The sequence below is a fragment of the Myotis nattereri genome (assembly GCF_964212035.1).
Source record: "Myotis nattereri genome assembly, chromosome: 6".
In the NCBI taxonomy this organism is placed as follows: domain Eukaryota; kingdom Metazoa; phylum Chordata; class Mammalia; order Chiroptera; family Vespertilionidae; genus Myotis; species Myotis nattereri.
The window spans coordinates 76,994,791-77,010,087 of NC_138081.1; positions in this window are offsets into that span (position 1 = coordinate 76,994,791).

Genomic DNA, 15,297 nt, shown 5'->3' on the forward strand with positions numbered 1-15,297 from the left:
GCAGGCAAGCAGGGAAGAGGAAAGGGTGGGGGGCCAAGGTTATAGGCCGTGAGCTGCTTTCCTCATCATACAGAATGGGGAGCGGGTTGATAATGTTAGAAGCTCATGATAAGAATTTATGCATATTAAAATTATGCCCGTAACCATTAGACACCTTAAAATTCGAGATGTTACAATGTCACTGTAACTCCTAAGAACAGGAAGGTGAAATGCAGATAGCTGAGAGGTAGGGAAGTGCATAAATACGCCTTTCATGGTAGGAAACTATTATTTGAAGCTGATAAGGCCAGAAACACAGGCACACACATATGGATTAGTTCTATGATGTAGAAGACCTACAATCAGAACTATTTAAAAATGGGTCTTCAGAGAAATAGGACTAAGGATGGGGGAGTTTATTTTTTTTTAATATGTTTTGAACAACCTTTTATACATAATAACATTTGTGTTTACAAACTCGCCCAGTGAAGTTTTTCACATGCGTGAGAACTGGGAAGGGGACTCCGGGTCTTCAGTGCTCTGACCCTGTTGCTTTATAAGCTCTGAGATCACCTGGTGTCTGGGAGACCCAGCAGATTGGCGAGAACCTGGGGAAGCTGCCACGCTGCTCAGCGGAGCTCCTCAGAGGCAACCCAGGGACCCTCCCCCACTGCGCAGGGGGGGTGAGAGGCCTGTCCAGGATAGTTCTCATCAGATTGGATACTCCCCTAACCCTGAGCCCTGACTTTTGAAAGAAAATGCCAAAGATGCGGTCCTTCTTTGCTTTGCACTTGCTTATCTCCTGGGAATTTCCGGTGTCCTTTTCTTGGCGGTGCCTGCAGCTGCCCGTGACTCCATCCAGGGTGGGCGGATCCACCCCTAGGTTGTCCCAGGGCCCTTCACTTCAGGCTTTGCAAGTGAGGGCTCAAGGGTTAGTTTTAGGACATTTTGTTCATGGGCGTCTACAGCAAGCCTTCTGGAATGTGTGTCCGGGCGATCAACAGCCTAAGAGACCCGAGCCTTCACCTTGCCAGTCTCTGTTCCCACGCTTGTCAACACCCCAATCAGTGCTGACTCACCCAGGGACTGAGCAAACCATTGGCGTCACTACTCCGAGGCTCCTGCCAAACAGATGATAGGCAGCTCTTCAGGGAAGAGTCATATTTCCTATGGCAGCTGATCATTCATCCAGTGTCGGGAATTTGCCTAATCTTGTCTGTGGGCCGAGGCTATGCCATCGCTGCACTCTGATTACGCTTCCCACCCACACCGCATCGCATTCCTGATCCACATTCCTCAGTCCAATCTTATTAAAGAGATCTGATTATACTCCAACCTCATCTTAAAATTACCATCCCGGTGTGGCTCAACAATTTCCACAAAGCATTAACAACCACTTCTCGGAGTATTAAGGACTGCTGGAGCATTGAACCCTGACCAGGTACAGTTGCCAGGGATCTTGAGATCACCCTCTGTAGCTCCCTCCCCACTCCCAGATGGACAACCGAGGCACAAAGAGGTCAACTGACTTGTCATATTGTCATAGATCTTACAGCGAACAGTGCTCCTAATGGGGTTCGGAGATACGGAACTGTGTATAACTAGCATCGGAGAGGTAGAGGTAGTATGAGGACAATGAACAATAACTGCAAACTCCGGAGTTTCCTCCCACAGATAGCAGGTGGCTGGCCTCTGTCTCCACTGTGGACGAGATATGGGGGAAACAGGTTCTTAAATACAGTTTGAGTTTATATGAGAACCTAGCAGTACTTTATTTATTTATTTCTTATTGCAGTACCAGTATTTCTCGTATAAGTCACCCTCCTCCCAGAAACCTCTTTTCTGGGCATAGTACACGCTCACGGAAGTGCTTTATTTTAATGTCTCAAGCTCAGAGAGAGTGAATGGTGGAAACCCCTTTTCTGGAGGCCTCTAAGCTCTGAGGTGCTCCTGTTTGGGGTGGTTGGGCTGCTGGGGTGGGGTGGCGGGAGCAGTCTCTGATTTTGAGTGATTTCTGTGGCAGCAGGAGCAGTGGGGCCCCTCCCTGCACCGGGTGCCGATTGCCTGTGTGGGAGCAGATTTCTGTGCCAGCGTCAAATGCTCCAGCCACAGCGGCTCATCAAGGTGTCCGTATGTCAGGTCACAAGGTCTGCCACCGGGAAATAAGCAGCAGGAGCCCACCGATTTCTAAAGAGGAGAAATATGATTTTCATGCAACCGCCTTGAGGAATCACAGCATGTGAGCTGGGTTAAAACGGGAAGATCAGCACATTTCTCTCTTCTGGGACATCGCAACTATTTCTCTGGTGTTTAAAGTTCAGCCAAAGGCATGCTTCTGGAGCCCTTTTTGCATTCACTTTAGGGATCTTCCAGGAGTGCACGCTCCCACTTGGTAGTAACAAGTCACTGAAGGCAGTTCTGAGGGGCTATCTATAGCTGCGTGGGGTCCCATGGCCGCTGGCTGGGACGTGGGCTCTGCTCTCGGACTGAGCTCCGTCACCAGGATGGCTACTGCCCTGTGGCGGGTGGAAGCGATATCAAGCGCTTACTGAAGCATCCGCTCTGAGCTGAGGTGACTGAACTCTCCTCCCCCTCCTGCCCCTTCCTCTGAGATCCTGAATAAAAGGAGAGCGTTCATATCTGGACAGTGTTCTCAGAAAATGCTCTGCACCCTTTCCTCCGGATGTATTTAGTGCATCCGAATCTTGAGAAAGACTAACCCCCTGAACTTTAAGATTAGAAATTATTAAAACAAGAAAATCCCTTCTCTTGATTTCTGGTAACTGTCAAAAAAGATAAGTAGTGGGAAAATTGCTTCAGGTCAGACCTCTCACTCTCCCTGAACCTTTGCACCTTATTGTTCGTAGAAAGAATGTAACATCCGTGGCAAGATGAGGGGAGCACTGCGGTTTCTGCCTGCTGGCTGCTCTGCTCTCCGAAGCAGAGGGCGGGATAAATGCAGAAACCTAGATGCATGTGATTCCTTGGGACTGTTCAACGCTCCCTCCCATTCACCTTCCCGTCACCGCAGAGAACACCGCTTTTTATCTAGGCAAACCCATTTTGGAAAAATGATTTAAACCTCAGCAGCAATCGGTAGCTTTTTATGTCCTATTTTGATTGCCTTAGAGGTCAACCATACAGAAAGCAACATTTATTTTAAGCTCTGAAGGATCTTAAAGTGGCCTAGTCCTGTTTTTTCTTTTTCAATGATTTATGTATTTTGAAACATATGTAAGAGTCACCTCTGTCCTTCAGATGGAGTGCTCTGAGAATTTTCCATAGAGTGCAAGCTCCTTAAAGTCTGGAAATGTTTTCCCTGTTAGATGCTTGTCAGCATTTTCTTTATCCCTACAGATTCTAGATCCGTGCCTTTGACGGAGTAGAGACCGAATAAAAGTTTGCTGTACTGAATTTCATAAAAAATAGAAATCACTCCATGACTGTACGTACTGCCTGTGTCTTGGAGAAATAACACACGTAAAACCAAGTGGTAATAATTATGCTAGCCTTTACTGATTGCTAAGTAGGCACATTCATCCCAGAAGCAAGAATACAGAAGCCAGGTGTCCTGGCCACCAGACAAGGGAAAACCTGATGCCAGGTGCTCATTTCTTGGTCAGGAGCTATGGCCCAAGTGGTGGGGAATAAAGCCAGGGCCTCAGACCACCACTCAAGCAGGTGCGACCTGACCCAGCCTGTTAGTCAAGAATATTGTGTTCAGAATCCATGCAATGTGACTCCAGGGGCCTAGGCTTCCTTATGTGACTGAGAGGCAGTGACTGCCTCACCACTGCCTTACAGCTCTAGAACGAACGTTAGAATTTCTGTAATGCTCTTCAACTTGTGTGCCTGGGCTCCGAGGCAGGAAAGAATGCTTTGTAGTTGAAAACCTCAGAGAGAAAGTACCAATAAATCAATCTGATAAGAAAAACGTCAAATTAGGAGCTTGAACTGACATCTTTGAAGGACTTTAAAATTAGGAAAGTACTGATTCAAATGTTTTGTATTAAACTCATTAAAGAAATGAATTTATATTTTATAAGATGAAGCTCTCTAGTTGGATGATATGGCCATTTAATGAGGAGGGGACATCATGAGCCAGAAAAATCCCTGGAGCCAGAACATGAACAAGTCATCCACAACTTCTACTTTTAGCTCTTGAAAGCCTCAAAGCCATTGTTTCCTCTCTCCTTTCCTGTATTCCTGTGTTAGCTCTGTTATCATGGCAAATGAAAAGTTTTGAATTTGATCCATGCCTGAGAAACAAAAATTAGATGAACATATTTTTCATCTTATTTCTGCAGAGGAGGAAAAACTTTTCCTCTGCTTTCTCAGGATTTGAACCTGGGACATGTAAATTAAGCTGAAAAACAAAACAGATTAGCAAGAAAAAAGACACAAAATTTTATTTTTAATTTTATTTATACAGGAATTCCACAGAAAAGAAATTAAAACAAAGAATCAGTTAGGCTCAGAGGACTTACTAGTATATACCATTTTAACAAGGCAATAAATTCTGAAGAAGTGAGTAGACAAAATTATGTTAAGGTAAATATATGGAAAATTTAATGGTAGCTAAGGGTTATTTATTAAGGTTTGTTTATGAAGACTTATTTAAGTGCTGTCTCGATGTTTGGTGATCCTCTTCCTGATATAGGAGAAGGCAGGCAATAGCTTCACCAGGGGAATTTATGCTCTACTTTTAGATAGAAAAAAGGAGGGAAAAGCTCTTCTGGTGTCTGCTTTTTCTCAATTGTTTTCATCTCAAAATAATCTTTATGCCAAAGTGGTATATTTTTGGGGTGGCATATTCTGGTCCCCTTCACTTCATGTTTACCACTTCTTACAGAAAATCAATCCACTACAGTTTAAGTGAAGACATATTTGGATGCTATGCTTGGGTGAATATATTCTAGAAGAAGCACATGCCAGGTTGGAGGACCAGTGATGTGGATGCCGTGGGTAATTGGGGTTTCTAAACCCTGGGAGGGTCCTCGAGACCCTATGTACTCAGTGAGCAGTGCGTGAAGAAAGATAACATGCAAGTGTGAGAACACATTCTGCACTTCAGGGTTCCAGGCTTATTTTAAGAATGGAAATGAAGAGAGTAAGTGCCAGCGGGTAGTCATCATTTTAAGGTCTATGGAAAAGGAGTTGAACTGACCCACAAGGACTCTGCCACGTCTAACTTTTCATAGTCAACCTCGAGAAAGTGGACAGGAAGTTCAGATCATGAGTGCAGAATGGAAGTGGATGTTTTTCACATTTTTTCAAGACTTTTGTATCTGAAAGAAATCTTTTTATGTAACAATTTTTAATGTTATACTTTCAACGTTCAATAAAGATACATATTTTGAATGCCCATTGTTTTCATGGGATCATACAATGAAGCACACATACACAAAAACACAGACTCTGAGGCTATCAAATCACAGTTTTCAATGAAAGACAGATGGCTGAAGCATAGAAGCAAAATTAATAATACCGACTCCTACAAGTAAATAAAATATAAAACACAGTTGCCCTAACCGGTTTGGCTCAGTGGATAGAGCGTCGGCCTGCGGACTAAAGGGTCCCAGGTTCGATTCTGGCCAAGGGCATGTACCTTGGTTGCGGGCACATCCCCAGTAGGGGTTGTGCAGGAGGCAGCTGATCGATGTTTCTCTCTCATCGATGTTTCTCTCTATCCCTCTCCCTTCCTCTCTGTAAAAAAACTCAATAAAGTATATTAAAAAAATATATAAAACACGGTGGGTAGTACCATAAAGTGGTATTTTCCTCATGAAAAAATGTCAGGAAGTTTTGAAAAAGCACAGGGTTTATTTGACTGCTGGGAAAGAGGCAGACTGGAATTCTAGGAAAGGAAACGTATTCATGAGCATGGAGACAGTTTTAATAGAACATTATGGTCATTGTATTATCCTTGTCTGGCAGATAATTCCATTGTTCAGGAACTGGTGAATTTACTGGCACTTGTAAAAGAGGACTGCCTCTACACAGACGTGTCTTTCCTCTCCTTGCCCAGCCCGAGGTGACGGTGTGAATTGTGTGGGGTGTTTGCTTAAAGAAAGCCCAGGGTAGTGAGGTAGGAAAACGGAAGCCATGCATTCTGGTCCTGGGAGTCTTTGTCTAAATTGGGGACACTTGCTGTCTTCTATGGAGCCATTTAGTTCCTGCTGGATTTCAGGCCTCATTTCCTTTCCTTTCCTCCATGATTTTTTGCTCTTCCATTAACTTTTACTTTGTAGTGTGGAGTTCCCCCATTCAAGTACTTATTTTTGACATGATTAAAAAAAATTTGGTATTGATTTCAGAGAGGAAGGGAGAGGGAGAGAGAGATAGGAACATCAATGACGAGAGAGAATCATTGATTGGCTGCTTCCTGTACGCCCCCTACTGGGGATCGAGCCTGTAACCCGGGCAAGTGCCCTGACTGGGAATCGAACCATGACCTCCTGCTTCATAAGTTTGACATGATTTTTAATGGAACGAGCTTTACTGGATTAAATAATCACACTCCTAAAATCATATATTTTGTAAGAAAAGCTTCCTTTCTTTTAACAATTTCTCAAGTCCTTTATAGCTGAAGTTTGCAAATGGTTACATTTATTTCTCTAGCAGGGTTTTCCTTCAAATGGTCAGCACAGGATTTTAAAATGCGACTATTTCCATACCTTCCGCCCACTTTTGAAGCTGCGAAATGCGCTACCTACTAGAACTGGCCAGATGTAGGGACACGCCATGCCTGCTAACTCCTATTTCATCTCATTCAGGCATTGCACAGCCACTTGGCTCTCGACGCTCTCTCTGCCTTACTGTGGATGGAAAATACCCACAGGCTGCCGGGGAGTGCCCTGGGCCGGCTCTGAGGGTGTTCAGTTACGGAGGTTTGGGCCGTGCTCAAGCGCCTGGCAAGCAGCTTTAAGCTAATGGGGAAAGAGAATCTGGAGTTGGACTAGTTATCCCTGCCCCAAGCCCTCCTCAGTGGGAATGACTTCAATGAACTGCTTCCAGCAACTGCACTGGGCTCAGGAGCACAGCTCCCATGTTTGCCATTGTGTCCCTCCCCCTCCTGGTGACATCTGCTTCCAAAGTTGAGGAGGTGAGGGTGGATCATTTAGAAAACACGGGTTCACGTGCTCTCTAGGACAGAGCATCTGCAATAGTAACTGTGGCCATGCCTGTGAGGCCTGTATGGGCGACTCATTCAGCAGCGGGGCCTCTTGCTTCCTACCATTTTGCATTCCTTTCCTTCCTCTTTTTCCTTCTCATCCTTCCTTTTCCTTTTTACTTTTAGGTATGTTTCACACAGTGATTTTATTAGTGTGCCGTTGTCTAGATTTTAAAATTCTCTACCTGCGTGATCAAACATTCCCCACCCACTCCCCCTCCCCACCTCTAGGTGTTTCTCAGATACTGTCGGAACAGCCTGTGCTCAGCGCTGTATCATGGGCTCTGCACACGCATTGCTGTCACCTGAGTAGTGCTAAGGAAGATGAAGTGTTAAGATGATGGGGATGGGTATTAGGTTACAGATTCTGGGCCCTCCTGCGAGGTGGCCTGACAACTCCCATTCCCTGGCACATTTTTTGAGCTCGGCCTTTCTGCAAAATGTGCAGTTTTCAAGGAAATGGCTGAGAGGTTTTGTTCTGGTCCGGTGGCGGGGGAATGAGGACCTATGAGGAGACATCTTATCGGCTCTTCAAATTGTGTCAAAGAGCAGGAAAAGAGGGGAGAAAAAGTCTAGCCTGGCTAGTCATCCCTCGCATTGACTCAGCGCCTGAGCTCACTGGCACTAAAACACCCTCCTGGTGCGAGGACTGAGAGGGCTGGGAAACTGGCTCCTTCTGCGTGGGTGCTTCCTTACACAGGGCTGCTCAGTACTGGAGAGCTGATGCCTTCAGTGCCCCGGGGAGGTAGGGCGCTGGGGTGCCACAGCCGGGGCCTGAGAGCTGAGCAGAGAAACTGCAGTCGACTGTAGCCTCTCCCCACAGGAATCCTGGCCAGCCTCAGGGAGGGGAAGTGGCCAGATCTATTTGTATATCCTGATCTAATCATTACGGATCCTGGCCACTTGGTTTATGGCTCATGCTCTGGGTCAATCTGATGACAGTATGAGTTTCATTGACAGAAAATCACTTCACCACAAATGTTTCTTGAGCAGCCGAGGAAATACATACTGAAGATGACAGTGCTCCATAAGTAATAAGATCCCTCTCTAGTCACAAATTATTTTTTACATTTAAGTCAGAGTGCACAAATCCCAGTTAATAGCTAGTTTTATTTACAAGGTATAGGACTTGCATGGAGTGTGACAAGCCCTGGACCAGGAAATCAGAAGATGTGGCTCAGCTGTAGTTCAGCCAAGGGCCTGGTCTGAGTGGGGTATGACCTGGTTAATTGTAGAAGACTAGTTACACACAGGACCCTGTACTGGATTTCCCCAAAGGAGTGGGGCAGGTGCCGAAAGGCCCATGCCTTGCAGAGCTGAGCTAGGAAGTGAGAGCATGACTGAGACAATGATCACCAGGGGGCGGTCAGTGCACACAGCTGGAAGCAGAAGGGTGACTGTCCTACCAGGGCAGACTTTACAATGGGATGTACTGAGAAAGAGAGGTTCCCAAACTCTGGCAAGCAGATCCTGGCCTCAGGGAATGTGGTTGTAGATCAAAGGACTTTGCTAGAATTCAGGGGGGCTCTGATTCCCAGAAGAGAGATTGGAAAAAGCAAGGCTGAACCCCAGGGCTACACAGAAATGGGAGGGCCAAGAAGGTTACCCAGAAAGGGAGTTGTTACTAAGTGTGGGGTAAAAGAGTCTTATTTTAGCGACATGGTTATGAGAACTGAGACACAAGGTCAGGGTTAAACTAGTCATCACATTGACTTGAGCCCAGAAGTCCCTTCTTTCTCAGGACATGTGGTGCTCAATTTGTCTATAAAGTTCAAGTGGATGCTGTGTGCGTGGAAGAAGGGAAGAGGGAGAAATGAGCTGCAGATGCTGGGACCCAGACAAAACCTGATATTCTTGGTCTAACGGGGCTGTTGTGAGTTCAACATTAGATATGTTATATTAAAGCATTTTCCAAAAAAAAAAAATCCATGTAATAATTATTAGGTAAAATAAGAATGAAATTCTGAAATTTTATGAGCCAGAGATGCTAGGCCATGTTCAAACTTTTGCTATGCTGTCTGTTCTTTTGTCCAAACCCTTCTTTCCACAGACCCTACTATTCCACCTAGGTAACTCCTACTTATTCTACTTACCTTTTTTTAAAAAATATTTTTTTATTGATTTCAGAGAGGAAGGAAGAGAGAGAGAGACATAGAAACACCAATGATGGGAGAGAATCATGGATCAGCTGCCTTCTACATGCCCCACACTGGGGATCGAGCTGCCGGTAATATGCCCTGATTGGGAATCGAACCATGACCTCCTGGTTCATAGGTTGACGCTCAAGCATTGAGTAACACTGGCTAGGCTCATTTTAATCACCTTTTCTGCATCCCTGACCAGGTGACATCCTGTCTCAAAGTTGCTCAGAGCCCTTAGCTGAGTTAGAATTTCAGTTTTGCCTGATTATTTAATTACTTTTGGTCTCTCCCACTGGAAGGTAAGCTTCACAAGGGCCAAGAGCATGTCTATCTTGTTTGCTGCTGAGTCCCCAGAGCCTAGCCCAGTGGCTGGTATATTTCAGGTGTGCAATAGTCATTTGTTGAATAAGTGAATATTCTGAGAGAAATGAGACCTTGCTTTGTAGGTGAAAACGAAAGCGTAACAGTTAGGATTTGGTATTGTAGAGCACTTAAAAAAATGGATTATCCTGTAGACCCATCTCAAAGACCCCCAAGGAATTTGGAGAGACCAGATTGGAGAGAGTTATAAAGCCTTTTAATACTAACAATTAAGTTCTTATATATTAGGCCCAGAATTGACATAAAATAAGCAAGAGTGAAGATAAACAGTTTTTTAAAGGAAATTCAAGTTCATCTGTAGGGCAAATAGTTGGCAACAAACTTCTATGTTTCCTTCTCCTTACCTCCTACTTTCTGTATCCTGTTCCCGCAAATCTATGTAGGTAAATAATGAAAAAATAAACACTGAATACATTCTTTAAGGGGAAAAGAAATCATGTCCATAGCCAGAATGGAGGATGGAGAAGTAGGGTACCCTTCATTTGCTTTTAATCAATGTTAAGAGTTCTTTGGTTTTTAGCAACAGAATCTAATACTGGCTGTGGTGTAAGTCACATAATCAAAGGGAAAACTTGAGAAATAATAATAATAATTACTGGAACATCTCTATGTATCCAAAACTGCTGCTTAGTCTTTCCTAGTTAAAGTTGTATTTTCCTAAAAGCCTATTCCATTTTTATTTTATTTATCATGTTGCTTGGGTTTCAGATTATAAGAGAGAACAGCTACTTGGATTGTTCTCAGCCCAGAGCATCTTAATTTCCTAATTAATACTTCCACCAGGCTTTATCCACGGGAAGAGGTAATTTCTAAAGGAAAAAAAGCACTGTTTCTCAAAGAAGGAGATAAGAGTTCAGTGCACCATGGACAGATGAACAAATAAACAAAATGTAGAATGTGCATACAATGCAATATTATTCAGAAAGTAGAGTAGTGGTTACCAGTGCCTTGGGGGTTTGGGAGGTAGGGAGTCACTGTTTAGTGGGTACAAAGTTTCATTTTGGGATAAGGAAATGATTCTGGAGGTAGATATTGCCAGTTTTCCTCTAAAAAATATATTCAAATGTATAGTCCTATATGTGAAGCCTGAGAATGCCCTTTTCCACATAATCTTGCCAACACATGATTTGATCAGTCTTTCAAACTTTGGCCCACCCATGAGATAAGGGTGTTTCAATATTTGCATTTATGTTTTCCTAGCCACCAGGCATTCAGGTCACGCTTCATTGCTCTGCTGAATGGCGGGTGTGCCCCATTGTGCTGCTGCCTTCTGCAGCTCCAGGTGAAAAGTCCTTTCAGCCTCTATGTGCTCAGGGACACACAGCAAGGTCCCTTAGGAAGTCTCCTGGCTGAGGAACACCCTCCTTCTCTGTGATTGGTGCTCTTGGTGCCCACCTGCATGGATTGGGTTGGGAGATTGGAGGGAGTATCCCTGCTCCTGCAAAAGCCCCTTTCCTCCATGCTTGGACCTCAAGACCCGGATGACTCCTTTTGCCCTTGTATGAGCCTGACCTACTTCTGGAGGGTGGATGGAGCAGTGAGGTGGGGATAAAGGGCCAGTTCCGCCAGGCCAGCTCTGTGAAAGGCAGAAGGGAGGAAGGGCAGCTCTTCCACGCTCTATTTACAAAGTGTGACTTTATTGGCCTCAGCTTTGGAGCGTTAGCCAAGATTTCAAGCACAAAGAGTCTTGCAGCATCTCCAAGGGGACACTCATGCGCTTACTCTGTGATTTCTATTTGTTTTTACTCTGCTTTATACAGTTTTATATTCATTAATTTTTTATAACAACATTTGCTACTTTTGTCTATATAGAAATCTAATAATTCATCTTTTGGAATCTCCCTTTTATTAGTTGTAGAAAGTAAAGGTATCAAAACATTGAAAGATTTTTCTTTCAAATTGAAAAAAAATAATTTTTAAATTATTTTCAGAATAAATAGATGTCAAATGCATACCTTTGGAACAGAGTCTGTTAGCTTACTTTCTTTTTTGAAATCCGGCAATACCCTGTTCAGGTATTCCCAAATAGGGGGTGTTATAGGTAGAAAGAAAAAAAAAAGTGGGAGGGAGGGAAAGAAGGAGGGGAGGACGAAAGAAAATTGACTAATAAATGACCATGAAGTCCTGAGCACAGAGGAATCTGGGCTGTCACATTCTCAAGAATTCTCTTTAACTCTGCACAAAGGAGTTCATTGTTATTTAAATTTATCTCGCAAAGATTCTATTGCAAGCCCGATTCTTAGTTCAATGGGGAGGCACTTATCTGATTACTGCCTCTAAGACTCTGGTTTGTGTGTCTCCTCAGAGATGGCACTGAGAACTCTTTGGAGTCTTTCAATTAAATTAGGTGTCCAAAGGCTCTCTGCAGCCAGGAAAGTTGATTGTGCTTCAAGAGCTGGGCAAGTGCTTGAGAGTGATTAAGAGTGATCCAGAGCTGCCTGGCTTCTGATCTGAGCACAACCTGGCTGCCACTTGGGTTCCAGACTTTTAAAAACAAATTCATTAGCTAATCTCACCTGCTTTGCTAGGTTTTGGTGAAATGGGCATGCATAAGCCATAATCATTGCCCTAAACAAACACATAAGACCTTCTGTGTCCCCTGCCCGAAGCCATAGTTATCAAAGCAGTAATGGTCCACTCCACCCTGGGGCATATTTTATTTGCTGATTGGCATAATTTTTTACCTTTTATAATTGCTACTTACATTTGTACATTGTCATGCCAGTTCTCCACAATGAATGATCAGGAATGTGTCTCACACTTCTCTCTCTCTCTCCCTCAGTATATTAAATGTCTTGTGTTTAAATGAACTCAACAAATACATGATTTTCTCCATGTGGCTGAATTCTAGAGTTGGCGAGGGAGTGGGAGATTTGAAGGGTTGTTGTTTACCAGTAGAGTCTGGTTACTAAAGGACACCTTAGACCAGTGGTGGGCAAACCGTGACTCACGAGCCACAGGCGACTCTTTGGCCCCTTGAGTGTGGCTCTTCCACAAAATACCACGTGCGGGCGCGCACGTATAGTGAGATTGAAAACTTTGTGGACCATGCGCAGAAGTCGGTATTTTGTGGAAGAGCCACACTCAAGGGGCCAAAGAGCCGCATGTGGCTCGCGAGCCGCAGTTTGTCCAGCCGCAGTTTGCCAACCACTGCGACCTTTGAACCTAATTATGTACTCAAAACAGGTTTTGACTAAGTGGCTTTTATTAGTACACTAGAGGCTCTATGCCTGGGCCTTCCTTCTGGCTGCCTGCCAGAACCTTTCTTTATTCCGCGCTGCCCCCTGGTGGTTAGCGCACGTCATAGCGAGTGGTCAAAGTCCTGGTCTCCTGGTCGAACTCCCAAAGGAGCACTTGGCGTAATATATATTTCTGAGGATGATTTATAAAGAAAGATGGATAGCCTGGATGAACAGATTGATGCAAAAGTAAACCGAAAACATGGCTAAAAATCAACCTGTGGGGAAGTCTTTCCACGGAATGATGGTCATGCCAACGTTCAAAGGCTCAGCTTCAGTGAAGCCCCAGACTGATGATTTGTCATGATTTATATTTACCACCTGCAAGACCACTGTGATACAGCAGGTGGCGCTGCCCTACTACAGAAAATTTCTGTTTTCTACTCCATTTCCTCAAATCTCACTGACATTGATCCTGCAAAGGCTGACCCAGAAAACCAAGTTGAATGTTTTACTTGAATATTTTACACACATTGAGAGGACCTTTCAGATCTTATCAGCAGTTGAGGCTGAGAGAACTGAGCAGGCATCTAGGCCCACCCTTCTTTTTTTCAGGTGAGGATCTTATCCCTCCCCTAGTCAAGGTCATTCATAAAGTCAAAGGCAGAGCCAGGAGTGAAATGCAGATCTCCTATCAGTCACCTTCACTGTCCCATCCTGTCTTGGCCTTTAGCATGCCACTTAACAATAGGAATGCTGTGCCGTTAACTGTAATGTGACGAAAGCTACCATCGAGCTCAATCTGAGAAGCTGCTGCATCCCAAAATAGGAGTGTGTGTGTGTAGTAAAGGGATTTTGTACAGTTATCTTTGACTCATTCTTCTGTGCAGCATCTGACTTGTGGTAAGCCCTCAAAAAGTATTTTTTTTGATGAATAAAGAATGGAAGAAGATGAAGAAAGAAAGGAATAAAAGAAGGAAGAGAGGGAAGGAGAAACCGAAGGGAAGGAAGGGAGGAAAGAAGAAAGGAAGGAAAGGGAATAGAGAAAGAGGAGGAGAAGGAGGAAGGAGCAGAAGGAGGGAGGGAGAAAGCCCAGTGAACTTGCAGCAACTCTAATTAGCAGTGACATCTGGTAGTTCCTGAGATGGTTCAACCTGGTATAGAGCATTCTTAGAAACAGGATTTAGAACACTGTCTGGCCAACTTAATTATTTTATTAGCTTTCATTTCATCCTATTTTGACTCAGATGAAAGGGTGGAGATACAATCTGGCAGAGCTGAGCAGGCATCGGGCAGCTTTCTGCTTCCCTCTGCTGACATCATGGAAGCTGCCCACTCATGAGGGCAGATGGAATGTGGAAGTTTTTGGGAACAAGTCCACATTCAGAGTTAGGAAAATTCCAGGAAATTCAGACACATGGTTTTATTAGATTCGTGTCTAGAATGAGAATTATTCCTATAGGTTGAAGCAGAGCATAGAGGCTATGCCTGAGCCAGGAAGTACAGCCTCTCCTATTTCTGACTCAAACACGAATTATCTGTTTTTCTCTCTAGATTAGATATATCTAATTTTAGAGGCAAAGCCTAAATGTCCTGAGTTTTATTTCTGTGATTTTCCTTCAAACCCTGTCCATCCATGGAGCAATGTTTTATGCCGCTGATAGCCAGTTAGGTTATCACAACTTACCTGTCCCATATCCCACTTAGAACCTTGCTAATTGATCAAATATATTGATCTGATATACTGATTCTTAGAGGACATGCTTGATTTTTTAACACAGGCCTCCTGGATACATAAGGCTTTAGCTCAGAAGTTACTTCTGTTTTGCCAGTGGAGATTTCTGGCATTATATCATGCTGTGGGGAGGTGGGTTTGAATCGCTTCTGTACTCCATTTGGTTGCCTGCCAATCATACCACCTGGGCAGCCATATGTTCTTGCAAATGTATGAAGAGGTTGTATAAGAAAATCCTTCATTTAGCAGACATGATTGAGGATCTGCTAGGTGCCAGGCACTATTCTGTTATGGCCTAAGGCACAAATATTATATGAATGTAGATTGGTGTCTTTAGGGAAGAGCCAGGCAAAGATTTTGGTGATTATTCACAGTGCTGAGTGCTGAGTGCTGGAGTCAGGAGAGAAGGGGATGGACATCAGGGTTGGAAAAGAGGTAGATTACAGCAAATGATAGTGTAACCACACAGGAGTTTCATTTATTTAATATGACTTTTTCTTTAATTCAGGCCAGCCTTGACCAGTCATGACCCACTTGCCTCCTTTCAAGCAGATCCCTCCACCATTGGACAAGCTGTATGTCCACTCCCTTCTCTTAAGACACCAGTTCCTGGTCAGCATCAAACTGTTTTAAGAATAAAGCCTCAGGTCTGTTGATCAAGAAAAAAGAGTTTTGGTCAAACTAAAGATAACATCTTGACCTAAGTTG